This window comes from Macaca nemestrina, chromosome 2 (genome assembly GCF_043159975.1).
Source record: "Macaca nemestrina isolate mMacNem1 chromosome 2, mMacNem.hap1, whole genome shotgun sequence".
Classification (NCBI taxonomy): Eukaryota; Metazoa; Chordata; class Mammalia; order Primates; family Cercopithecidae; genus Macaca; species Macaca nemestrina.
Window position 1 is genome coordinate 105,207,288 of NC_092126.1, and position 27,896 is coordinate 105,235,183.

The window sequence follows — 27,896 nt, forward strand, 5'->3', positions numbered from 1 at the left end:
AAACAGCAAATTGTCACCAGCACAGCACTGTAAAAGAGAAAGAAAATGATGAAAGAAACCTTGAAATATCAGAAAGGAAGCAAGAACACAGTAGGCCAAAATATAGGTAAATACAATAGGCATTCCTACTGCTATTAAGTTTTCTAAATTATCTTTGGTCATTGAGCAAAAATTGTAAAAATGTCTGATTTGGTTCTAAAGACATTTAGAGAATACATTCAAGAGGATTATATAAAAATGAGAGAGGGTAAAGGGATGAAAAGAAGGGTAAGTTTTCTATACTTCACTTGAAGTAGTAAAAACGGTGACACCAGTAGACTGTTATGTATGTAGGTATGTATATAATACACACAGCAATCACTAAAAAGAATCCACACAAAGATATATACTTGAAAACACTATAGCAAAAGTCCAAATGGAGTGGTAAAAAAAAAAAAAAAAAAAGTTCAGTAAACCACAGGAAGGTAATAAAAAGAAAATGGAAATGAAAAACACTGAGAACAAACAGAAAACAAAAATAAAATTACAGACTTCAGATCAAACACATCAATAATTACACTAAATGGAAGTCAATAAATCAAAAAATTCATACCAATCCTAAATGTGTATCGCTAAACAAAAGAGCTGTCAAATACGTGAAGCAAAAACTGATAGAACTTGCAAGATAAATAGACAAATCCACAATTATAGCTGTGAACTTCAACACCCCCCTCTCATGCACAGAAAGACAAACACTGCATCATCTTACTCATATGTGAAATCCAAAAAAGTGAAATTTATAGACGGGGAAAGTAGAACAGTGGTTACCTGAGGCTGGGGGTGGGGTGGGGAACAGGGAGACGTTGATCAAAGGGTACAAAGCTTCAGTTAGACAGGAGGAATAAGTTTTCAAGATCTACTGCACAGCATGGTGACCATAGTCCATAATTACACGTATTTCACAATTGCTAAAAGAGTAGATTTTACGGCCAGGCACGGTGGTTCATGCCTGTAATCCTAGCACTTTGAGAGGCCAAGATGGGCGGATCACGAGGTCAGGAGTTCAAGACCAGCCTGACCAATATGGTGAAACCCCATCTCTACTAAAAATACAAAAATTAGCCAGGCGTGGTGGCACATGCCTGTAATCCCAGCTACTTAGGAGGCCAAGGCAAGAGAATCGCTTGAACTCGGGAGGCGGAGGTTGCAGTGAGCCAAGACTGCGCCACTGCTCCCCAGCCTGGGCGACAGAGCGAAACTCTGTCTCAAAAAAAAGAAAAGAAAAGTAGATTTTTCATGTTCTCACTTCAAAAAATATGAAATATGTGAAGTAACAGATATCATTCCACAGTCCATAGTATACACATATATCAAAACATCACATTGTACTCAATATATACAATTATTTGCTAATGAAATTTTTTTATTTCTAAATTTTAAAAAATGATAAAACAACTATATAGAAAATGAGCAGACATTAGAAGAATAATAAAGGAATACTACGAACAGCTGTATATATATAAATTTTACCACACAGAAAATAAGGACCAACTCCTCAAAAAATACAAACTATCACAACTCACCCAATATGAAACAGATAATTATTTGCAAATGACATGATTGTCAACATAGAAAGACCCAAGGAGTCTAAAGAAAAAAGCTCCCTAGAACTAGTAAATGAATTCAGCAAGGTCACAGGACACAATGTTAACGTTCAAAAAACAACTGTACTTCCATATATTAGCAATAAACACATTGAAACTGAAATTTAAAACACCATTTACAATCCCCCCCAAAAAACAATACTCAGGTATAAATCTAGCAAAACAGGTACAGGATTTGTATGCTGAAAGTACACAATGCTATTTAAAGAAATTAAAGAACACCTAAATAAATGGAATAATGGACTATGTTCATAGATAGGAAGACTCAACATAGTGGAAAATGTCAAATTCTCCCCATATTAATGGACAGATCTAATCAAATTCCTATCAAAATCCTGAAACAATTCTTTATAGATATCAAAATTATTCTAACATTTATATGGAAAGGCAAAAGAATTAGACCAGCCAAAACAATTTTGAAAAAGGAAGAAAACGTGGGCCAGGCACAGTGACTCAGGCCTGTAATACCAACACATTGGGAGGCCAATACGGGAGGATGGCTTGAGCTCAGGTGTTTGAGACCAACCTGAGCAACAAAGCGAGACCCTGTCTCTACAAAAATAATTTTAAAAAAGAATTAGCCAGGCACGGTGGTGCATGCTTAGAGTCCTAACTACTCAAGAGACTAAGGTGGGAGAATTGCTTGAGCCCTGAAGTTCAAGGTTGCAGCGAGCTATGATCAAGCCACTGCACTCCAGCCTGGGCAACCAAGTGAAACACCCATCTAAAAAGAGAAAAAAGAAAAAAATGGTTGCAATTATTCTACCTGGTTTCAAGACTTATATAGCTACAATAATGAAGACTGTTTGACATTGATATAGTTTGGAATTGATATAGTTTGGATATTCATCCCCTCCAATTCTCATGTTTAAATCCGATCCCCAGTGTTGGATGTGGGGCCTTGTGGGAGGTGTTTGTATGATGGGGAAGATCCCTCATGAACGGCTTAATGCCATTCCTGTCGGATTGAGTTCTCACTCGTAGTTCTCAGGAGATCTGGCTGTTAAAAAGAATATGGCACCTCCCTCCTCTCTCTTTCGTCCTCTCCTACCATGTGATGTCTATTCCCCTTCACCTTCTGCCATGAGTGGAAGCAGCCTGAAGCCCTCACCAGAAGCAGATGCTGACACCATGCTTCTATAGCCTGCAGAATTGTGAGCCAAATAAACCTCTTTTCTTTATAAATTACCCTGCCTCAGGTATTACTTTATAACAAAGCAAAACAGGCTAACACAGCCATTACTGGTGGGGTAGGCACATAGATCAATGGAACCAAACAGAATTCAGAAATAGCTCCACACAAGAATAGCCAAGTGATTTTTTACAAAGGTGCAAAGGCAGTCAACGGAGAAAAGTCAACTTTTTCAATAAATAGTGCTGAAGCAACCAGGCATCCATAGGAAAGCAAAAAGTGAATCTTGACCTAAATGTGGCGCTTGACACAAAAAATTAACTCAAAATGGATCATAGTCTTAAATTTAAAACATAAAACTATAAAGCTTCCAGAAGAAAATACAGGATAACGTCTTCAGGTTCTAGTACTAGGTTAAAAAGCACACTTGACACCAAAAGCACAGAGACATTGTACCAAAGAGGATATGCAGCCACCAAATAAGCACATAAAAAGATGTTCAACATTGTTGGCAACTAGGGGAATATAAATTAAAACCAAAATAAGATATCACTACACATTCATCAGAATGGTAAAAATAAAAAATAGTGACAACACCAAAAGCTGCCAAGGATGATGAGAAACAGAATCACTTATACGTTGCTGGTGAGAATGTAAAACAGTACAGTCACTTGGGAAACTCTGGCCGTTTTTCTAAAAAAAAACAAAAAAACAAAAAAAAAAACAAAAAAAAAAACAAAACAAAAAACCAGCAACTAAATATGCAACTACCACAGGACCCGGCCACTGCACTCCTGAGCATTTATCCGAGAGAAAGGAAGGCTTTTGTCCACACAAACATCTGTAAATGGATGTTTATAGTAGTTTTATTTGTAATTGTCAAAACTGGAAATGACCCAGATATCTTTCAATGGGTAAGTGGTTAAACAAACTGTGATTCAACCATACCACAGAATACTTCACACCAATAAAAATGAACAAACAACTGATACATCCAACAACCTAGATGAATCTCCAGAAAATTATGCCAAATGAAAAAAGTCAACCGCCAACCACAAAAGGTTACAAACCATATGACTATTTATACAACATTCTCAAAATGACAAAAATATATGAATGGAAAACAGATTGGCTTCGGGGGTAGAGGGCAGCACATGCAGTAGGGTAAGAGGATAGGATCATAAAAAGGGAATATGAGGGACCCTTGCAGTGACGAAACTCTTCTTTTCCTTAACTGTTTCAATGTCAATATTCTGGTTGTAATATTGTACTACACTTTTTTAAAACATTACCATTGGGGAAAACTGGATGAAGTATACACAGGATCTATTATTTTTTACAGAGAGAAACTATTATTATTCTGTATTATTTCTTATATAGTTTTGATATTTGTCCCCTACAAATCTCAAGTTGAAATTTGATCCCCAATGTTGGATCACAACTGGGCATGAATCCAGAATTATCTCAAAATAAAAAGTTTAATTTAAAAAACTGTCAACCTCATATTAAATTCAAAACCCAGATCAGGCTTTCTGCTTTACAAAGTTAGTGGCAGGGATTTACAGCATTTCTCCATTTTATAATCCACTGGTATTTTGTGTCAGCAAGCGTCACTGGAAATTTAAAACATTTTAATGCTACAGTCCCTTAAAGTGATAAAACTGTCTGGACTGCCTCCAGCATAATAGAAATTGCTTTGGAACTCAGTGTCTTGTAAATAGACACACATCATATAATTTATTCCAGTAATGCCACAGCAACCTCACATCTCACTTGCAAAAGTTAACTTTGGATAGCATTAAAAAGTACTCAACAGATAATGGTTCTCCTCAAGGTTATTTGTACAGATTTTCCATTTGTTGCATTAAAATTTAAAGAAATAATAATAAAAAGTAAAATATAAGAATAAGGAAAAAATATGACACAAAAATAACAAATACCAAGGGTAAAAAATGTATCTGTTGACCTAGGTACAATGGCAGTTGAAAATGCCAATACTAAATGAATAAGGTAAAATAGATTTAGTTCTTCAAACTCAGAAGTCCAAGGAACATGCGTATATCATTATTATGCATGTTTTCCTCTAGTCTAAAAATCCTCCTGGACTTCTAACATTAAAATTACTGTTAAAAATCCTAACATTGAGGCCAGGTGTGGTGGCTCACACCTGTAATCCCAACACCCTGGGAGGCCGAGGCGGGCAGATCGCCTGAGGTCAGGAGTTCAAAAGCAGCCTGGCCGGCCGGGCGAGGTGGCTCACGCCTGTAATCCCAGCACTTTGGGAGGCCGAGGCGGGCGGATCACAAGGTCAGGAGATCGAGACCACGGTGAAACCCCGTCTCTACTAAAAATACAAAAAATTAGCCGGGCGCAGTGGCGGGCGCCTGTAGTCCCAGCTACTCAGGAGGCTGAGGCAGGAGAATGGCGTAAACCCAGGAGGCGGAGCTTGCAGTGAGCCGAGATCGCGCCACTGCACTCCAGCCTGGGCGACAGAGCAAGACTCCGTCTCAAAAAAAAAAAAACAAAAAAAACAAAACAAAACAAAAAAAAAACAGAAAAACAAAAGCAGCCTGGCCAACCTGGTGAGACCTTGTCTCCACCAAAAATACAAAAATTACCCAGGCATGGTGGCACACACCTGTAGTCCCAGCTACTCGGGAGGCTGAGACCAGAGTATCAACTGAACCTGTGAGGAAGAGGTTGCAGCAAGCCAAGATCATGCCACTGCACTCCAGCCTGAGCAACAGAGCAAGACTTCGTCTCAAAAAAAAAAAAAAAAAAAAAAAAATTTACCATTGAAACTAAAAGATAAAAATAGGATATTCAAGTATCATGCTATTATTGTGTGAATTTTTTGAAAACCATACAAGAAGGAAAATGAGTTTTTTGGTCTTATTTCTAATACCATTATGCTTTGAGGCATATCTATACCATCACTGGTTCTATTAACCTAACGGAAACTATTCTTGGGCAGCCACAGGCATGACTGGTTGGCTGAATACTGCAAATAGTAATTTAAGACTGTGCTGCCATTTTCCAAACTACTTCTTTGAAATCAAAACCTATTTTATAACAAATATGACTGGGAGGAGCCAGGCCTTTTTGGCTTTGTCTGAAGTCATCTGACAGATATGAAAAGGTCAAATGTGCTTCAATCTCATATGCCCTGGACTGCATCTCTTACGTCAAAGACAGGAAGATATTGAATTAGAAAGCTAATTCTAATAAATGTGGAAGTTCTGCAGTTATACAACTAATATTCTGACACTTGCAAAGACATATTTGCTTGCTCTTGACTCTCAAAATATAGTCGTTAGAGGGTTTAGATTCCATGTTAGTGGATATACATTTAACAGCTACAAAAAGAAACAGAATTAAGCTCCAGATTCAGAATATATCAGGCATTTCCTATTATGGTTAGTGTTTTACTAGGTCAAAGGGACATTTTAAAACCCTACTTAACTACTACCAATGGGAGATATAGTAGTAATTACACCAACAACACAATTTTTAAAATAATTCGGTATTCTTCCCTAACCTCTGAAATAAGAGGCATTCCACAATTCCGAATGAAGACGGAATTCTATTTGATACCACTTTGCCCTTTGTTCTAAGTGGTTTCTTAGTACACTACTTTCAATGTCCCAAACATAGCTAGGGCACATAAAATAAGAACACTGTAAACCTCATAATCCCCACTCCTTTTTTAATCCATGTTCTATTTTATTTCTGTTAAATCTTAGAATCCTTTGGATGCTGTATATTTTATTAAGCCTTGGCAAGAAAAATCACATCTGTCAGCTTGAAACTTCAAACTCTCGGTTTCACAAGTGTTGGTTAAAAAAGAAAATGGACATACTGAACAGATAAGGAAAGGCCGATAATGCCAGGGGAGACAGATAATGAAACTGAAGAGAATAAAATTCTGTTCTGTAATTAATAACTCTGAAAATGTCCTTGCAAGGTTGTCTATAAGATCTCTTTGGTGACATCTGGACCAAAATCAAAATTTTAACATTATCGCTAATTCTCTGCATGATAATTGGCTAAATGCATTCAAACTGGCATCTGTAAGTGGCATCTAATTCCTAAAGCCAAATCAAGGAGAAGCAAGGACTGCTATCTTGTCACTTCCCTGTTGAGGCCTAAATGTAAACAAACAACCTATAACTGGTAGATTCCTTCTCTTAAAGATAATGAACTGTCAGGAAAAGCAAGAAAAATGCATAAGTAGATTTCTCATACAGTCTTTCACAGTCATTTAAAAAGTTTGGAGATACTAGGTATACAAACTTTATATACTTCCCGGATTTTTTTAATTAGACATCAACAAATGTCAGCTACAAAAGAAATCTGCCATTTTTTGGTCACCAGTCATCCAGTTCCTCTTCCTAACACCACTCACCTTCCTTACCTTTCCTGCACTGTGCCTGGTCTGTAGAACAGCAAATCAGACATTCCGCCCTTCAAATACAAAACCTGAAAGGGTCCCTGGCTCTCTTCAGAAACACCTTTCGTCCTACAGTCTGGTACAGTCAAGGGCAGAACCACAGCCTAAGTTTCAGCCAGCAAGGCTCTTGCTCAGGAATCTGAACCTGGAATGGAGTGACACAGAGTGAAGGAATAGCTGAAGTTCACTTTTTCCTTCTAGCAGTATCCCCAAACAGGACTCCAGGGGAGTCCAGGTCCAGAAACCCTCGGGAGCTGCCAGGTCTAGCTGCCAGGAATAGCTGACTATTCCAATCTTCTCTTGGAGCCTTTGACCTTGCTCATTTTCTTCTAATAAATATCCTTTATGCCTAAGTTAGGCAGAATCAACCTTAAAAAGTAATAGATAGTGCTGTCCAGTTTCCTGCCCTTCCTGGACACAAAAACATTTCCCAGCCCCCTTAGAGTCAGGTAGGGCCATGTGACTAGTTCTAGCCAATTAACTGAAAGTGTAAATGATGTATGTACTCCTATGTGCAATTTTCCATACTCTCTTCCTCTGTCTCTGGAAACTGTTAAGGCACTATGCTGGATAGAAGTGCCACATAAGATGAAAGCAGCCTGGAGTGCTGAGGTCAGCTGCCCACAAGAGCCAGTTAGGCCTGCAGCAACCCTCTGAGATTTTGATGGTTTTTGTTACCATAACATAAGCTAGCCTATCCTGACTGAGAGATAACCCTAATCATTCAATTCAAAAACATCACTCTAGCTAGAGGTAGTCATGAAGGAGTTCTACTACTTTAAAAGAATTGTTAATAAAACAGTAAACTATTGCATCCATATCTTAGGGTAGAGGAGCATTTGTATAGCAGCTAAGATCTGTACCAACATTTATGTCATGGATCTGACACCAGGGTTGCAAAGCACCAATCACCAGAAAAGCAGCACATGAACCGTAGACTGTATACAACATTCTGGAAAAGTCAACACCATGAAGATGGTAAAAAGGTCAATGACTGCCAGGGGTTAGGGGAAAGGAAAAATAAAAAATAGGCAGAGCACAGGGGATTTGTAGGATAGTGAAAATACTCTGTATTATACTATAATGGTAGATACATGTTTTCATACATTCTTCTCAACCCAAAGAAATGTATAACACCAAGAGCAAAGCACAATGTAAACTATAGACTTCGGGTGACAATAATGTGTCAATGTAGGTTTATTGACTAGAACAAATGCACCGCTTTGGTGCAGGATATTAATAGGAGAGCCTGTACATGTGTGAGGGCAGGGGTATATGAGATGTCTTTGTGCCTTTCTCTCAATTTTGATGTAAACCTAAAACTACTCTTTTAAAAAACTGTTTTCATTTTAAAAAGTATACTGATCAATCTGCCATGCAGACTAAGTCAAGAAATTGGGTCAAATTGCAATAAATCTGTAATCAATCTATAGTTCAAAAGCAGATTACTCAAATAAAATTACTTTTTCCATTTCTGGTAAATAGCAGACAAAATCTTCTGAATATTACTCCCACTGAAAGAAACAAAAAATGCTAGATAAAATATCTTTATAAAATGCATACCTAAATTTGCAAGAAATTAAGAAAACCTCAAAGATCAAAAATAGACAGAAAAGAAGAAAACTGACAGAAAAGGGGAAACAGAGAGAAAACAGGACAACAGAGAGATAGAGAACAACAGGGAACAAATAGAGGCAACAGAAAATCAGGATACTTTAACCCCGGGTGGGGGTGAGGGGAGATATGCTAAACTCTTGGTGACCTTGAAATGACCTTCTGAAATGGAACAAGAGACAACCCTCAGCTCCTGCCCATAGTGTAGCATCAAATAGGAGACCATTAATATTAAATTGGTACCTCAAGGATATATGAATAAGAAATGAACCAGCCTGCAAGAGAGGCTGGCAAGAAATGTTGAGACCTTGATACTAAATGAAACAGTGGTGAAAAAAATCTCCCCTGAGAATCAAACCAAGTCTCAAAAGCAGGTGGGCAGCTCACATTCACAATGCCTCACCTGGGAGACCAGAGATTCAAACACCTGGGAGTCTGCTAGGCTGAACAACTGAAACACAGCCTCTAATTAATGAAGTCAAAATGCTACAATTTCCCCAGCATACTCTAGAGCAGTGGTTCTCAAATTTTAGTGTGCATCAGAATCACTGAAGAGTCTGTAAAAACGTAGATCGCAAAACCCATTCCTTGAGTTTCTCATTTAGCAGATTTGGGGTAAGATCTGAGAATTTGCATTTCTAACAGGTTGCCAAGTAATGCTTATGCTGCTGGTCTAGGAACATACTTTAAGAATCACTACTGTGGTACTCAATATTGCCTACACATTAGCACCACCCTTGTAGCTTTAAAGACTACAGACACTTCCATCCACCCCCAGAGATACGGATTACATGATATGGGGTACAGCCTGAGCATAAGAACTTATTTAAATGTTAAAATAGAGAGCATAAGACTGACAGAACAGATTCGTCATGGCAATAAGATGCTAAATTATAAACAAGACCTAAGGCCATGCTAGGCAAGGGTTAGACCACACACCCTACACTTAAAGAATAAAAACTATGTTCTAACTGCCACGGGGTTTTTTGTTTTTCTCTAGCAGCTAAATAAGCACTGGCCTCAAGACAAGCACTACTGAAACAACTGCAGTCCAACATCTGACAGCCAGATGTTGACTAACTGACAACCTCCCCTATTCACAAGCCAAAATAACAGTTTTGATTGGACGAGAGACTGATTTCAGTAACTTTCTCCTGATAAGAAGTCACCGACCACGGACTGGGTTCTGGCCGGTTTACAGAGGCTGTGTACTGAGTGCCTTCCCGTCTTCTGCTTCACCTAGGGCCTAATTGTTATGAACTTAAATGTTAAGTCTCCACCCCAAAGTGAACATGGACTGCATGTAACATGCATGTTTACTTTCTACACATGTGTGTGACCCCTCTCATGAATATTCACAGCTTCTCCTATAACTATTAAACATGTATACTTAGCCAACTCATTTGGCATAAATTCCTATTCCATTCTTCCCTCCCTCGAAGTGCCTGCTTTCAGTTTCTGCCAGAAGCCACACTTTCCAGCCTGTCAGGAGAGCCAACCTGCAGGCTGCAACCCCTTATAAGAAATCAAGCTTTCCTCTTCAAATTTAGGGGCCTCGGGATTCTTCAGTTAACACCAACATGCCGTCAAGGTTGAGAACCACTGCCAAAGAGGACAGAATCTAAAAGCTCTGGAAATTGGAAACGCTGGAATGACTCAACAAAGTACAGCCTGCTCAGCCACCCCTTAAACCATCCTCTTACATGACCCTGGGAGACCGTCTTAGTGAAGGGGGCACCAGCATCTTTGAAGAGCTCTAAGGTAGCTATCCTTTATAGGCCAGAGATAACAGTGAGAAATCCTAACAATGGAATTTGGTTCTCTGATCACAGTGGAAACCATGAGATTTGGGATTAGTAAAGGCCAGTAGCAGCCCTTACCTGCAGATAAGGTGGGCACAACTGCCACAGTGAGTCAAAGGGCAATGTGGTGACCAGAATATCTGACCCACAAGAATCAATGGTAAACTGACCATCAGGTCTGTCTCCTAAGTTGATACTTGACATTTAATAAGAACATTTCTAGATTTATTAAGCAGAAACCTGACTCAAGTCCCATAAAGAATTCACAGCTTCTTACCCAGATCCCAGATTTAACCAAAAGAAAAGAAAAAAAAAACTATCGGGATCACTATAGATAACAGTCCATACATCATCTCAGAGACGTATCAGAATCAGCCTCTGAATTCCCCCTTTTAATCTACCCACCAAGCAACTGCATGGCAGTGGCTAAAAGAGGAAGGTGCAAAAAAAGACCAGCAGTCAGCAGAGGCCTTCCCATTCTGAAACCTACCTATGATGATAACAGTAATAGTGCTCTGTGTCTTCTCACCAATATAGGGTATCTTAACCACGACTCTTAGCAGCTATACTGGAAAGAGAAGCATACCCTTTTTCTAATCTCACAGCTGCCCTCTGGAAACCACACACAAAACCTGATGAACATGGAGGGAGAAACCATTCCAGGCAGAGAAAACGGAGCCAGAGGCATACAATCCAGGTACTGCCACACTGTTGTGGCAGGTCCCCACTTCTGTATCTAATGTAAGCATCTACTGCAGTGTAGATGATACATACATTTATCAAGGGTTATACGACACACATTTTGAAACAGAACCACAACTATACCTCCTATATGAATGTTTTCTTAAGAAGCCAAGTTATACTGTCCTGTAATTAAAATTGGGTCTTTTAGATGCTGTAATAATTTAAAAGTTATGGCATAGAGAACTCCAATATTACAATTTTGAGCTTGCTAAATATAACTAGTATTATTTACTTGTTACTATACTATTAAAAGTCATATCTTCAACACTCCCCAAATAGTAGAAATACAAAGGAAGCTCACTTTAAATTGCATTTTTCTGCTTCAGGGATCAGCTCTGATTAGTTGTGTTTTGTGCAGTTCTTTCCATCTCCAATTCTGTTTCCATGTTTCTTTCATCTAATAGAAAATTAAATGTGATACTTTGCTAGGTTCCCAAGGATTACTAACTTACACTACATTCGAATATGTTAGTCTCACAACCGCAGCCCTAAAAAATACAGCAAAGGTACATTCATAGCCCAGGTAAAACGAGCACCAAAATTAGTCATAGCAGCAAACATAGAAGCTAAAAATTGTTCTATGAGATGTCAGATAAGAAATTAAATGAATTCCATCATTTTAAGAAATTAGAAAGCATGTCTTTTAAGAATTCTTTGATGTGAGATGTTTAATTTGTATGCAAAAGTGATTCAAATATGGCAATTCCCCAAATGACATGTACTTCAGCATCACAGCTTAATATAAGAAACAAATCCAGAATATTTCACTTCATTCTACACAAAAATGTGATTATTATTCAACTCTTGCTTTATTATTTTCAACAAATTTGCCTCTCCTACTGTCCAAAAAGTAACAAAAAAAGAAGTCTATTTAGCTGTGAGATACAAGGGTAAATTCACTGAAATTAACAATGTGGAGGATTTAAATGACATGTCTAAGCTCAGGGCTACAAAGAAGCAAGAAATAATCACATACTGTATCTGATGTAAAATATGGCATCCTATGGCCCCTCCAAATATACAGTGTACAAAACAACTGAGAAAACTACACCAAAGCAGGAATGGGATACAAAGTACTCCATGAGGACACATTAATAAAAAAAAATAAAATAAACAAATACATAAGCTCAACTTCAGCTTCAAATCCAACAGGATAGTTTTTCCAGAAAAGTATCTAAGAGTTCAAGACCAGCCTCAGCAACATGGTGAAACCCCATTTCTACAAAAAATACAAAAATTAGCCAGGCATGGTGGCACACCCCTGGGGTCCCAGCTACTTGGGAGGCTGTGATGGGTAGACTGTTTGAGCCCTGGAGGCAGAAGTTGCAGTGAGCCCAGACTGCACAACTGTACTCCAGCCTGGATGACACAGTGAGACCCTGTATAAAAACAAAACAAAACAAAACAAGACTAAGCCAATTAGTCTTCTAATTGCTCTTCCTCACTTCTCACAGCTTTTCTTCCTTTCGTTTCCTATTAGACTGGATAAACTAGGTCCTGGGGTAAAAGACTCCAAAACACAGGGCTTTGTGGAAGAGAGTTTGGAAGTGGCCACTCTCCCTCCAAAGAGATCCAACCCCTCTCTTGACTGAAACTCAGCTATCTTCTGGAAAACAGCATAAACTAGGCTGACTAACTTCTTTTACCACGAATTCTCCCGCACAAACCTGGTTTCTGTAGAGCCCTATTCTCTTTCCCTAGAGGGCCAGCTTTCCCCTTCTCTGAGATGATGCTTCATATCTCCTCCTCTACTCAAATCCCTTGGGTACTCATTATTCTCTTTCTAATGAATGATCTTTCCAATGTATTGCTGAATTCAGTTTGCTAGTATTTTGTTGAGGATTTCTGCATCAATATTCATCAGAGATACTAACCCGTGGTTTTCTTTTCTTGATATGTCTTTGTCAGATTTTGGTATACGGTAATACTGGCCTCGTAGAGTAATTCTGGAAGTATTCTCTCCTCGTCTTATTTTTTTTATTTATTTATTTACTTATTTATTTATTTTGAGTAGTTTGAGTAGGATTGGTATTAGTTGGTTCTGCTTTAAATGTCTGGTAGAATTCAGCAGTGAAGCCATCAGGTCCCTGGCTTTTCTTTACTGGGAGACTATTTATTATGATTTTGATCTCATTGTTTGTTATTAGTCTGTTCGGATTTTGGATTTCTGCATGGTTCAATCTTGGTAGATTGTATGTATCTAGGAATTTGTCCACTTCTTTTAGATTTTCCAATTTATTGGCATATAGTTGGCATAGTAGCCACTAATGACCCTTTAAATTTCTGCAGTATTAGTCGTAATGTGTCCTTTTTCATTTCTGATTTTATTTATTTGGATCTTCTTTTATTATTAGTATGGCTAAAGGTTTGTCATTTTGTTTTAACTCTTCAGAAAAACTATTTTTTGTTTCATTGATCTTTCATGTTGTTTCTCCATTTCAATTTCATTTATTTCTGCTCTGATCTTTATTATTTCTTTTCTTCTAATTTTAGATTTGGGTTTCCCTTGCTTTTCTAATTCTTTAAGATGTATTATTAGATTGTTCATTTGAAGTTTTTCCTCTTTTTGACATAGGCGCTTATAGCTATAAGATTACCTCTGAGTACTGCTTTTACTGTATCCCATAAGGTTTTTTTTGTTTTGCTTTGTTTTTGGCAGAATCTCACTTTGTCGCCCAGGCCAGAGTACAGTGGAGCAATCTCGGCTTACTGCAAGCCTCCACCACCCAGGTTCAAGAAATTCTTGTGCCTCAGTCTCCCAGGGAGCTGGAATTACAGGCACCTGTCACCATGCCTGGCTACTTTTTGTATTTTTAGTAGGGACGGGGTTTCACCATGTTGGCCATGTGGTCTCGAACTCCTGACCTCAAGTGATTCGCCTGCCTCGGCCTCCCAGAGTGCTGGGATTACAGGCATGAGGCACCATGCCCAGCCTCCCAAAGGTTTTGGTAGGTTGTATTTACATTATCATTTGTTTCCAGAAATTTTTCAATTTTTTTTTTAAAACCAGGCTGGAATACAGTGGCATGACCTCAGGTCACTGCAACCTCCACCTCCTGGACTCAAGCGATCCTCCCACCTCAGCCTCCCAAGTAATGGGGACTACAGGCACATGCCACCATGCTTGGCTAATTTTTGTTTTTGTTTTTGTTTTGTTTTGTTTTGTTTTTGTAGACAAGGTTTCACCATGCTGCCTAGGATGGTCTGGAACTCCTGGCCTCATGTGACCTGTCTACCTCGGTCTCCCAAAATGTCGGGATTATAGGCATGAGCCACAGTTCCTGGCCCAAATTCCTTTTTTTTTTCCCCATAGAAAGCAGAAAAATAATTTATTCCAAAAAGATGGCAGAAATACTAAATTTATCCTGAAAATACAGTAAGGTGTAATTCTGTTGAGATAGCTCTTCCCTCTGAAAATGCTTTCCTACCGACTGCCCCACTGGAGTCTTATTTGTCTTGCAGCAGTTTCTAAACACTTCATTGATTCTCATGTGAGAAGGCAGGAGCCATCTTCAAGTGCCAGATTCCAAGAAGAGAGTAACGTATCTCTCAGAAGAAGAGCATCTTGTATCTCAGAAGAGTACATAATCATTTTGTGGAGTCAGCACAGTTCAGTTTAAGTAGGCACATAATTCATTAAAGTGTAAAAAAGTGAAGGAAAAAACACTACATTGTAGAATAAGACATTTAAATGTGGTGCTAATGTTTGAGGCAACTGATGGCCAAAATGGGCAAGTCAAGAAAAGCAGTCTGGTTTGGAGGTGATTTTGCATCTAGAAGGCATTCTCTCCTCGTGACCTCAAAGACTGAGCACTGTAGAGCACATCTTCTTCCTCAAGGCCAACGATGCTTCAGACACCAGACGGCTTCATTTTTCAACTGTGGTCCACAGAGAGGGTTGAGTTGGGCCAGAACTGAAATCAGCCAAAAGAGACAGCAGAAAACCGGACAGGTCACCAATATGGTAATGATAACTCCCCAGTAAGGACCCGTAGGGATAAGCCAAGGCACCAAGAAGCCAACGACGCCCCAGAACATGCTCATCACAGTGAGAGGCACCATGAGGCCATGATACGCCATGGTCACTGCCTGAGCTGCCAGCGTCTGCCCTGCCACCTCACTTCCCAAATTCCTTCTTCTTCGTTTTGTTTTGTTTGTTTTTTGAGGCGGAGTCTCACTCTTTCACCCAGGCTGGAGTGCAGTGGCACAATCTCAGCTCACTGCAACCTCTGACTCCCAGGTTCAAGCAATTCTCCTGCCTCGGCCTCCTGGGTAGCTAGGATTACAGGCGCACGCCACCATGCCTGGCTAATTTTTGTTTGTTTTTTAGTAGAGACAGGATTTCACCATGTCGGTCAGATTGCTCTCGAACTCCTGACCTTGTGATCCACCCACCTCGGCATCCCAAAGTGCTGGGATTACAGGCGTGGGCCACCACGCCTGGCCCCCAAATTCCTTTGTAATTTCTTCACTGACCCACTATTCAGGAGCATATTGTTTACTTTCCATGTATTTATAAAGTTTCCAAAATTCTTATTAATTTCTAGTTTTACTCCATAGCGGTCAGAAAAGAGGCTTGATATTATTTCAATTTTTTAAATGCTTTAAGACTTGTTTTGTGATCTAAAATGTGTTCTAACCTTGAGAATAATTCATGTCTGAGAAAAAGAATGTGTATTCTGCAGCTCTTGGACGAAATGTTCTGTAAATATTAGATCCTTTTTGTCTATAATGCAGATTAAGTCTGATGCTTCTTTGTTGATTTCTGTCTGGGAGATCTGTCCAATGCTGAAAATGGCTTTTGAAGTCTCCAGCCATTATTGTATCATGGCCTCTCTCTTTAGCTCTAATAATATTCCCTTTATATATCTAGGTGCTCCAGTGTTGGGTACATACATATTTTACATTGTTATATCACCTTGCTGAACTGACCCCTTTATCATTATGTAGTGACCTTCTTTGGCTCTTCTTGCAGATTCTGTCTTGAAATCTATTTTCTCTAATGTAATTATAACTACTCCCGCTCTTTTTTGGTTTCCACTGGCATGCAATATTTTTTTCCATCCCTTTATTTTCAGCCTGTGTGTGTCTATATAGGTAAAGTGTGTTTCTTATAGGCAACAATCAATGGGTCTTGTTTTTTCATCAGCCAGTCTCTGTCTTTTGATGGGAAAGTTTAGTCCATTTACATCCAATGTTATTGTTGATAAGTAAGGACTTACTCCTGCCATTTTGTTATTTGTTTTCTGGTTGTTTTGTGATCTTCTCTTCCTTCTTTCTTTCCCATTATTTTAACCTGATAACTTCACACTATTTACAAAAACCAACAAAGAAAAAGAAAACTAATAAAAACTCTATGCCTTAATTTCATGCCCCTGCTTTTAAACGTTTTGCTGTTTCTATTTATATCTTATTTTATTGACCATCTTGAAAAATTGATGTAATTATTACTTTTGATTGGCTCATATTTTAGTCTTTCTACTTATGGTAGACGTAGTTTACACACCACAATTACAGTGTTACAATATTCTGTGTTTTTCTGTGTACTTACAATTACCAGTGAGATTTCTAACTTCAGATGATTATTTCTCATCACTGTCCTTTTCTGACGGAAGTATTCCCTTTAGCATTTCTTGTAGGACAGGTCTGGTATTAATGAAATCCCTCAGGTTTTGTTTATCTGGGAAAGTCTTTATTTCTCCATCACATTTTAAGGATATTTTCACCAGATATATTCTTCTAGGATAAAAGTTATTTTCCTTCAGTACTTTAAATATGACATGCCACTCTCTCCTGGCCTTTAAGGTTTACACTGAAAAGTGTGCTGCCAGATGTACTGGAGCTCCATTTTATGTTATTTCTTTCTTTTCTCTTGCTGCTTGTAGGATCCTTTCTTTATTCTTGACCTTTGGGAGTTTGATTATTGAATGCTTTGAGGTTGTCTTCTTTGGGTTAAATCTGCTTGGTGTTCTATAACCTTCTCGTACTTGGATACTGACATCTTTCTCTAGGTTCAGGAAATTCTCTGTTATTATCCTTTTGAATAAACTTTTTACCTCTATCTTTCTCTACCTCCTCTTTAAGGCCAATAACATTTAGACTTTCTCTTTTGAGGCTATTTTCTAGATCTTGTAGGCAGGCTTCTTGTTTTTCCTTTTTTGCGACAGGGTCTCAGTCTGTCACCCAGGCTGGAATGCAGTGGCATGATCTCAACTCACTGCAACCTCCACCTCCAGGGCTCAAGCAATCCTCCCACCTCAGCTTCCAGAGTAGCTAAGACCACAGGCTCACACCATCAGACCCAGCTAATTTTTGTATTTTTTGTAGAGACAGGATTTCACCATGTTGCCCAGGCTGATCTCAAACTCCTGAGCTCAAGCAGTCGAGTCTCAGCCTCCCTAAGGGCTGGGATTACAAGTATGATACTGCGCCCAGCCTGTGTATTTTCAATTAGCCAGTCTTCAACCTCACTAATTCTTTCTTCTGCCTAATAAATTCTGCTATTAAAGGACTCTGATATATTTTTCAGGGTGCCAACTGTATTTTTCAGCTTCAGAATTTCTGCTTGATTCTTTTTAATTATTTCAATCTCTTTGTTAAATTTATCTGATAGAATTCTAAATTCCTTCTGTGTTATCTTTAATTTCTTTGAGTTTCCTCAACATAGCTGTTTTGAATTCTCTCTCTGAAAGGTCACATATCTCTGTTTCTCCAGGATTGGTCCCTCGTGCCTTATTTATAAAGTTCATTGGTGAGGTCATGTTTTCCTGGATGGTGTTGATAGCAGATATTCTTCAGTGTCTGGGCATTGAAGAGTTAGGTATTTATTATAGTCTTCACTGTTTCAGCTTATTTGTAGTCATCCTTCTTGGGAAGGCTTTTCAGATATTTGAAAGGACTTGGGTGTTGTGATCTAAGCTGTATCTGCTTTAGGGGGCACCTCATGCCCAACAACACTGTGGTTCTTGCAGACTCATACATGTACTGCCTTGATGATCTTAGATAAGATCTGGAAGAATTCTCTAGATCACCAGGCATACACTCTTATTCCCTTCCCTTACTTTCTCCCAAACATACAGAGTCAGTCTCTCTGTCTCTTTCTTTCTCCCCCGCTCCCTCTTCCCCCTTCCCCCACCTTTCTTTCTCTCTCTCTCTCTGTTCTGAGCCACCTAAAGACCTAAAGCTTGGGGTGGAGTGACACAAGCATCCCTGTGGCCACCACCACTGTGACAGCACTGGGTCAGACCTGAACCCAGAGAAGTGCTAGGTCTTACCCAAGGTCTGCTATAACCACTCCCTAGCTACTGCTTATGTTCATTCAAGGCCCTGGGGCTGTACAATTAGATATGGCAAAGCCAGCCAGGCCTGTCCTTCCCTTCAGGGCAGCAAGGTCCCCCAAGTCCCAGGTGGGTCCAGAAGTGCCATCCAGGAGTCAGGGACTAGAGTCAAAAACCTTAGAAGTCTACCTGGTGTGCATACTGCAGCTGAACTGGTACTGAAACTACACAAAGCAGTCCTTCCCTTCCTCCTTCCCCTTTCCAAAGGGAGAGGATCCTCACCGGTAGCCACCACCAGGCAATGAGGACTCCTGCTAGACTACCACTGATGTTCCCTTGAGGCCCAAGATCTCTTAAGTCAGCTTGTCATAAATGCTGCCTGACCTGGGCCTCACCCTTCAGGACAGTGGGCTCCCTGTCTGGCCCAGGAGGTCCAGAAATGCCATCCAAGAGTCAAGTCCTGAAATTGGGGATCCCAAGAGCCCTTTTGATACTCTACCCTCTTTGGTCATGCTGGTACCTAAGGTGCAAGACAAAGTCCCCTTTACTTTTCCCTCTGCTTTTCTCAAGCAGGAAGAGTTTTGCCCCATACACCACAACTGGTCATGTGGTAAGTCTCACCTGAAGCCAGCAAGTCTCACAGACTCACCAAGGCCCTCAAAATGTAATATGGGGGTATCACTGCTGGTTATTCAGGGCCCAAAGGCTCTTCAGTTCACAGGTAATGAATGCTGACAGCACTGGGTCCTTTCCCTCAAGGCAACAGGTTCCCTTCCGGCCCAGGTTGTTCTAGAAATACCGTCTGGGAGCCAGGGCCTGAAACAGGGGCCTCATGATTTTAACTGGTGCCCTATCTTGCTGTGGCTGGGCTGGTATCCTACGTGCAAGACAAAGTCCTCCCCGCTCTTCCCTCATCTCCTCAAGCAGAAAGCCGCAAGCTGTGCAGCCTGGGGCTGGGGAAGGAATGAAGCCTGCACATCCCAGCTGCCCCAGCTGGCATCTCAGTATGTCTCATGCCCCCTCAGTCCACTGTCTCTGGGCCTAATTCAGCACTAGGACTCACTTACAAGTTGCAGTCCTTATGGCCTAGACTGCCTTTCAACATTACTTGTACACACAGAGTGCTGCAGCACTCAGTGGTAAGATTTGCAGGAACTCAAGCTCCCACCACTGGGACTCCCCTTTGGCTAAGGCTGGATTACATGCCCTCTCCATGGGCAGGCGTCAGCTGAGTTTGGTCTCGGTTTCCTTTCTGCTCTAACAGGACACCACTGAGTTCAGTGCCTCACAACTGCTATGTTCTCCCTCCCCCGGTGCCCAGAGATGTTCTCCACACCAGGCTGCTGCTAGGGCAGGGATCAGGGAGTGGTACTGGCAATTCAGAAGTGTTTTTTTAGGGTTTTTTTAATGCTTCTTTCAGCGATATGAGGTTAAAACCAGGTACTATGAGTGCTCACCCGATTTTTGGTACTATGAGTGCTCACCTGATTTTTGGTTCTTATAAAGGTGCTTTTACCACGTAGATATTTGTTAACTTGGTGTCCTTGCAGGAGGGATGACAGGTGGAATCCTCTATTCCACCATCTTGCTCTGCCTCATTATTCTCTTTCTCACGGTGACCCTGCTGTACCCCAGAGTCAAAAGCCACTATATATTAGATAGTTCATTCAAGGCTGGGCATGGTGGCTCACGCCTGTAATCCCAGCACTTTGGGAGGCCAAGGCCAAGCCGATTGTTTGAGTCCAGGAGCTCAAGAAGATAACTCATCATCCAACACCAAATCTTACCCGCTTCATTTACATGTATTCATCTTTTCTTCCTGTTATAGCGGATAAAGTGTCCCTTCCTTCTCTGATCTAAGGCCAATTACCCTGGGTCATTCCCTTCCACCCACTTTAAGAATTATCTACCTTCAAACAATTTTAGACATGATTTCCCTAAACTGAGTTGGTCCACACCCATTCAGCCTCATCTACCACCACATGCAAACTATATCTACATCATAAGACCTCCACTATGCTGTTATCGTTCATGCTGTGTTGCTTGTGTTGTACCTTCTCATAAAGCTAAGTAGACCTGATGTTGAGTGACTATAATTAAGTATCAATATATATTAATGCAGCAGTCCCCAACCTTTTTGGAACCAGAGATCAGTTTTGTGGAAGACAATTTTTGAATGGACCAGGGTTAGGGGGATGGTTTTGGGATGAAACTGTACTGCCTCAGATCATCAGGCATCAGTTAGATTTTCATACAGTGTGCACAACCTACATCCCTCACATGAGGAGTTCACAATAAGGTTCACACTCCTATGAGAATCGAATGCCACTGCTGATCTGACAGGAGGCAGAGCTCAGGCAGTAATACTCACTGGCCCGCTGCTGACCTTGTGCTGTGCAGCCCGGTTCCTAACGGGCCATAAACCAGTCCTGGTCCACAGCCCAGTTTGGGGACCCCTGCATTAATATATCTACTGTAATATGCACTTGTATATGTGTTTGTGTGCATTCATAGTATATGTGTGTTGAATTCATCAGTGAAGTCATCTAAGCCTGGAATTGTTATTGTGGGAAGGTTTTTAATAATGTACGAACAGATACAGGGCTCCCAAAATTTTTCTAGCAGTTCCAGAAAGTTCTGTTATTCAAGCACTTTTTCCACTTAAGTTGTCAAATATGAAGTTATTCAGACTATCCCCTTAGTATCCTTTAACATACATTGGATTCATACTGCTATCTTCTAGTCTTGACGTTGGTAATTTGTATTTTCTCTTTATTTTCTTTTGCTCAATCTAGCTACAGATTTAAGAAATTTATGCAATTTATCAATATGAACTATTAGCTTGGTTTCATCTCTTTTTTTATTCTTTTCCACCTCTGGGAACACACGACATCATAATTTTTTATCTATTGTTACTTATCGAGTTCATTGAGTTCAGCTCTTATTTTTATTATTGCCTTTATTTGAGTTGCATTGGGTTTAATTTGCTCTCCTTTTTCTAGCTTCTTAAACTGGAACTTAAAACATTCTTGATTTCTAATACAGTAGCTCCCAAAGTATAGTCCCTAAACCAGCAGCATCAAAAGCCACAAGGGCACTTACTGGAAATGCAAATTATTGTGCCCCACTCAAAATCTACAGAATGAGAAACTTTGGAGGTAGGGTCTGACAATCTGTTTTGTTGTTTTAAGAGGGCAAGGTGTCACCTAGGCTGGAGTGCAGTGATGAGATCCTGGCTCACTGCTAACTCCACCTCACAGCTTCAAGCAATTCTCATGCCTCAGCCTCCCAAGTAGCTGGGATTACCAGTGTGTACTACCACACCCAGATAATTTTTGTACTTTTAGTAGACAGGGTTTCTATTAAACCATCCTTGACTAGGCTGGTCTCAAGCTCCTGGCCTCAAGTGATCTGTCCACCTCAGCCTCCCAAAGTGCTGAGATTACAGGCATGAATCACCACGCCCAGCCTGACAATCTGTGTTTTAACAAACCTTCCGGGCAACTGTGATGCACAGAGTTTTCAGAACTATTGCTCTAATCTGAGGACTTCAGCTATGAATTATTCCACTCTTACCCCAACTTCAGCAGCATCACAAACATGGTGATGTGTTGGGCTCCCCTTATTACTCACTTTTAAATATTTTCTAAAAATTTGTGAGATTTTATTGACCCATGAGTTACAAGTATTTTTCTTAATTTCCCAACATTTGGAGGATTTTCTAGATTTCCTCTTGTTAGACATTTCTAATTTAATTCCAACATGGTCAGAGAACATATTCTAAATACTTTCAATACTTTGTTATAAAGATATGTTTTATGGCCAAGAATATGGTCTGTTTTAGTGACTGTTCAGTGTGCTTTCAAAATAAAGGTATTGTACAATTGTGGGAATTAGCATTCCATAAATGTTAATTATTTCAATATCATTAATATCATTCAAATCTTCCATGTTCTTACATAATTTTTATCTACTTATTTTAAAGATATCCAACAATAATGAATTTGTCATTATCAAGTTCTCCTTTTAGTTCTGTCAATTTTCTTTCATATATTTTAAAGTAGTCTCATTTTACACAGACAAATTAAGGATTGTTAATGCTTCCTAATGAACTGAAATTTTCATTATTATGAACTGTTTTTATCTCTAGTAATACTCCCTTAATTTCTACTGTGTTATTAATATAGCTACTTAAGCTTTCTTGTTACTAGTGTTTCCATGGTATATCTTCTTCTGTTTTTTAAGTCTAACCTCCTATTTAAAGTATGTCTCATATGAACTATATATAGCTAGGTTTTTGTTTTTGTTTTTATTTTGGGATGGAGGCTCACTCTGTCACCCAGGCTGGAGTGCAGTAGTGGGATCTCGGCTCACTGTAACCTAGGCCTCCAGGTTTCAAGCCATTCTCCTGCCTCAGCCTCCCAAGTAGCTGGGATTACAGAGGCATGCACCACCACACCCAGCTAATTTTTTTGTATTTCTTTTTAGTAGAGACAGGTTTCACCACATTGGTCAGGGTGGTCTTGAGCTCCTGACCTCAAGTGATCCACCTGCCTTGGCCTCCCAAAGTGCTGGGATTACAGCTGTGAGCCACTGCACCAGCGTAGGTCTTTTTTTTTTTTTTCCAACCTAATATAACAATCTCTGCCTTTTGATGGGAATATTTAGGCTACTCATATTTAATCCCAGCTGCTGTTTTCTGCTGGGTTCCATTCAGCACATGCACAGCTTCAAAGTTAGCCAATGACTGTAGAGGAACTTGTACACATATTTTATGACTCTGCCTTTACTATGATTTTTCCCTACTCATTTTCCACCACCCTTTCGCAGCAGGGCCAAATTCCAACCTCAGTTCCTTGACCCAGGAAGAAGTCACTTTCTGCCTAAACTCTATTCCCTTGGTGTGAACTTAGCACATCTGCAGAAGGATAAACTAGTTAAACGTCCAGCTCGGCCAGGTCACTTCCCTTCTTTCAAGTAGTGTGTTGTCTCCAGTTTCTGCCTACTTTTGTTTTTATATTCCGTCCAGATGTTTTATTATTATTACTGGCAAGATGGTAAGCCCAATACAACTCCTTGACCATTATCAGAACCAGGAGCACAGGTGTGGTTTTGATGTTAATTTCCCAGGTTGGGAGAAGTATAAATTCATACCCCAAAACATGAATAAAATTGGAAAAAAAAAAAAACTGCAGTTGAAAAATTACATGGAAGACTTTTTTTCTCCCTCTTTCTAGAGCTGAAGATAAAAATCAAAAACTCCGGCCAGATGCAGTGGCTCACGCCTGTAATCCCAGCAATTCGGGAGGCCAAGGCAGGTGGATCACAAAGTCAGGAGTTCAAGAGCAGCCTGACCAAGATGGTGAAACCCCATCTCTACTAAAAATACAAAATTAGCCAGGCATGGTGTTAGGCGCCTGTAATCCCAGCTACTCGGGAGGCTGAGGCAGAGAACTGCTTGAACCTGGGAGGCAGAGGTTGCAGTGAGCCAAGATCGCGCCACTGCACTCCAGCCTGGGTGACAGGGTGAGACTCTATCTCAAATAAATAAATAAATAAACAGATGTATTTGTTATCTCTCTATGTAGGTAAGTGAGTTGCTTTTTTTTTTTTTTTTCCCAAATTCCCCATTTTATTAAAAGGATAGCTCTCCAAGGCTCTTAGCTCCATCTAACTGCTTCAGGCAAACCTCAAGCCTCATCTTTTATTCTTAAATTGTATCAAACCTCAAAAGTATTATACAACAGCAATAACCACCATCTCATCTTGTCCCAGACAGCCTTAAAGTGTTACCATTTCAGGATTTTAGTTGTCCCCATTTCTGACTTTTGAAAATTTCCCTCACTTTCTTGTTCATTCATATGTGTATTCCAAAGTCTTTTTGTTACATTTTACCCTGCATTTTTAGGTTTGTTTCGTGTTTGTTTTGTTTTTTGTTTTTGAGATGGAGTCTCACTCTGTCGCCCACGCTGGAGTGCAGTGGCGTGATCTCGGCTCACTGCAACCTCTGCCTCCCAGGTTCAAGCAATTCTCCTGTCTCAGCCTCCCAAGTGGCTGGGATTACAGGCGCCCACCACCACACCCAACTAATTTTTGCATTTTTAGTAGAGACAGGGTTTCACCATATTGGTCAGGCTGGTCTCAAACTCCTGACCTCAGGTGATCTACCCACCTCGGCCTCCCAAAGTGCTGGGATTACAGGTGTGAGCCACTGCACCCGCCCTCTAGGTTTGTTTTTGTGTTGCCTTTTTTTTTTTTTTTTTTTTTTTGATGTGGGAGGATCACTCATAATTTACAAGATTATCTCAATAGCTAAATTGCCATAATTAGAAGACCACATGTTATTTTTATAAGAATATTTACAGGCCGGGCGCGGTGGCTCAAGCCTGTAATCCCAGCACTTTGGGAGGCCGAAATGGGCGGATCACGAGGTCAGGAGATCGAGACCATCCTGGCTAACACAGTGAAACCCCGTCTCTACTAAAAATACAAAAACTTAGCCGGGCGAGGTGGCAGGCGCCTGTAGTCCCAGCTACTCGGGAGGCTGAGGCAGGAGAATGGCGTGAACCTGGGAGGCGGAGCTTGCAGTGAGCTGAGATCCGGCCAATGCACTCCAGCCTGGGTGACAGAGCGAGACTCCGTCTCAAAAAAAAAAAAAAAAAAAAAAAGAATATTTACAAAACCATAATAAATGCTACATGGAAAAACTACAGGGAAAAATCAGTCCATATATATATAACTGATACATCTCAGAAAGTGCTACAAGTGCTGTTCGTTCTTGATAAAAGTTATACATTGAAAATGAGGGCTATGGAAAATAAGGACAATGACAGAACTATGTGCAGTTGTTCTAGTAATGAAAAGAAATACTACTCAAGCTAGGAGAGAGAGAAGAGGAAGTGGTGCAATCGTGCATCTTAACACAGAGCAAGAGCCCAAAGAGGAGCACACAATACCACAGCGTTTGAAATAGATTCATCATACACTATGTTTAGAGTTTCCAAAAGCACACAATTTTCAGAAAGAACTAAGTTAAATAATGCTTCAAATCACCATATAACCACTTTTAACATAAAATTCAATTCTATAACCAATTCAGTAGAAAGCTAAAGAACATACTGTCAATATTCTTAAGTCAATCACTCTTTTAAAGAACTAAATAATAAAATGTGATTATCCCACAAAAAACGTGAGGACATAGAATGTAAAATAAATTTTTCAAATTAAATTAGAGGCCAGCATTATTCTAAGTGAAGTAACTCAGGAAGAGAAATCCAAATATCGTATGTTCCCAATTATAAGTGGGAGCTAAGCTATAGGTATGCAAAGGCATACGGAGTGGTATAATGGACACTGGATACTCACAAGTGGGGGAGGGGAGAGGGATTTTAAAAACTACATATTGAGTACAATGTACACTACCCAGGTGACCAGTGTACTAAAATGTCAGACTTCACCATTATACAACTCATCCATGTAATCAAAAACCACTTGTTTTTCAAAAGCTATTAAAATAAAAAATATATATTAAAAATAAATTAATTAATTAGAGGTCAGGTACAGTGGCTCATGCCTGTAATCCCAGCACTTTGGAAGGCTGAGGCAGGTGGAATGCTTGTCAGCAGAAGTTAGAGACCAGCCTGGGAAATAATACAACACACCATCTCTACTAAAAGTAAAAATTAAAAGATTAGCTAGGCATGGTGACATGTACCTGTAGTCCCAGCTACTGCAGAGGCTGAGGTGGGAGGATCAGCTGAGCCCAGGAGTATGAAGTTGCAGTAAGCCATGATCATGCTACTGCATTCCAACCTGGGCAACAGAGCAAGACCCTGCCTCAAAAAACAAAAATTAAATTAGATTAATTTCAAAAACAATAATGGTGATAATAACGTTACACAGCATGATGAACTTAGTGAATTCACAACCTGTTGAGGCCACGTGTGATGGCTCATGCCTGTAATCCCAACACTTTGGGAGGCTGAGGTGGATGGATCACTTGAGCCCAGGAGTTTAAGACCAGCCTGGCACATGGTACACAGTAAGCATTCAATAAAGGTTGGCTAAAATTATTTTTAAAAATTCAAAAAAGACCAGCCTGGTCAACATAGGGAGACTACGTCTCTACAAAAAATAAAAGATATAAAAACAGCTGGCCATGGTGACACGCACCTCTAGTACTAGCTACTTAGGAGGCTGAGGTGGGAAGATGGCTTAAGCCCAAGGTAGTAAGCTATGATTGTGCCACTGTAGTCCAGCCTCAACAACACAATGAAAGTCCATCTCAAAAATAAAAATAGTAATAATCTGTTGAAAATAAAGAGAAAATGCAATGGCAATTAATGACAATCAATACAATGATTAACATTTCCTGAACTAAAATTGTACGTTCTATTTTAGAAAAATGTTAAAACAGCAGTTATAATCTACATAAGTTTTAATATTATGTTCTTATTGCATACATCACATGAGAGCGAAAGTGGCACTGCAAAGGAAAAGATGTACCTTTACAGTGGAGCTCTCTGGCAGCACTACTTTAATCAAATGATCAAAGTAGGCGCAACTAATAAAACCTGACACTGCATGCTTCCTGATGAGTTGAAATATGAAGTACTCAATATCACCTATTATGTTCTTACCAAAAAAAATGGTTTAACCTGAATCTAATGAAGCTTCCAGACCTAACCTACAGTTTATAGGAAATGTGTGAACTAGAGGAATAAGTTAGCAATACCGAGAAAAAGTATATATGCATATCTTCTGATGCCATACCAAACTCAGTAACCATTAACGTTAAAATAAAAGAGGAAACTGGTAAATACTTACGTAACATGATTTTATGCCAACACCAAGTATTAATGTACAGAGCACTGACCATTCTTTTCAGAGGTCAGATCTAGGTACTATTGTTTCTTAAAAAGAGAAAAATTCCCAGTTTATTTATAGCTTTCCAATTCAGAGAAATACCGAGAAAAAGCAAGCAGACAAATCTGGAATGTGGAACATTCTACAGGACAAACAGCCTGGACTCTCCAAGAATCAATATAATGTGGCAAGAAAAAATAGAGGAACAATTCTAGAAAAAACATTAGGAAAGAGACTCCAACAGTGAATTATAGAGAGCACCAAGTTGTTTCTTCTAAAGATGCAAAGGTGATTTATTTTTAGGAATTCCATTAATATAATCCACCTATTAATAGAGATAGGAAGAAAAAAAAAATCCTAGAGAACCCA

General features: G+C 39.7%; 1 protein-coding gene and 1 pseudogene across 9 annotated transcripts in view; both read right to left on the reverse strand.

The window, feature by feature from the left end:
- Nucleotides 1-27,896, reverse strand: part of LOC105480615 (unc-51 like kinase 4) — a 682,911-nt gene that overhangs the window by 563,771 nt on the left and 91,244 nt on the right. The window lies entirely within an intron of this gene.
- LOC139361947 (V-type proton ATPase subunit e 1 pseudogene) lies at nucleotides 11,802-26,365 on the reverse strand (annotated as a pseudogene).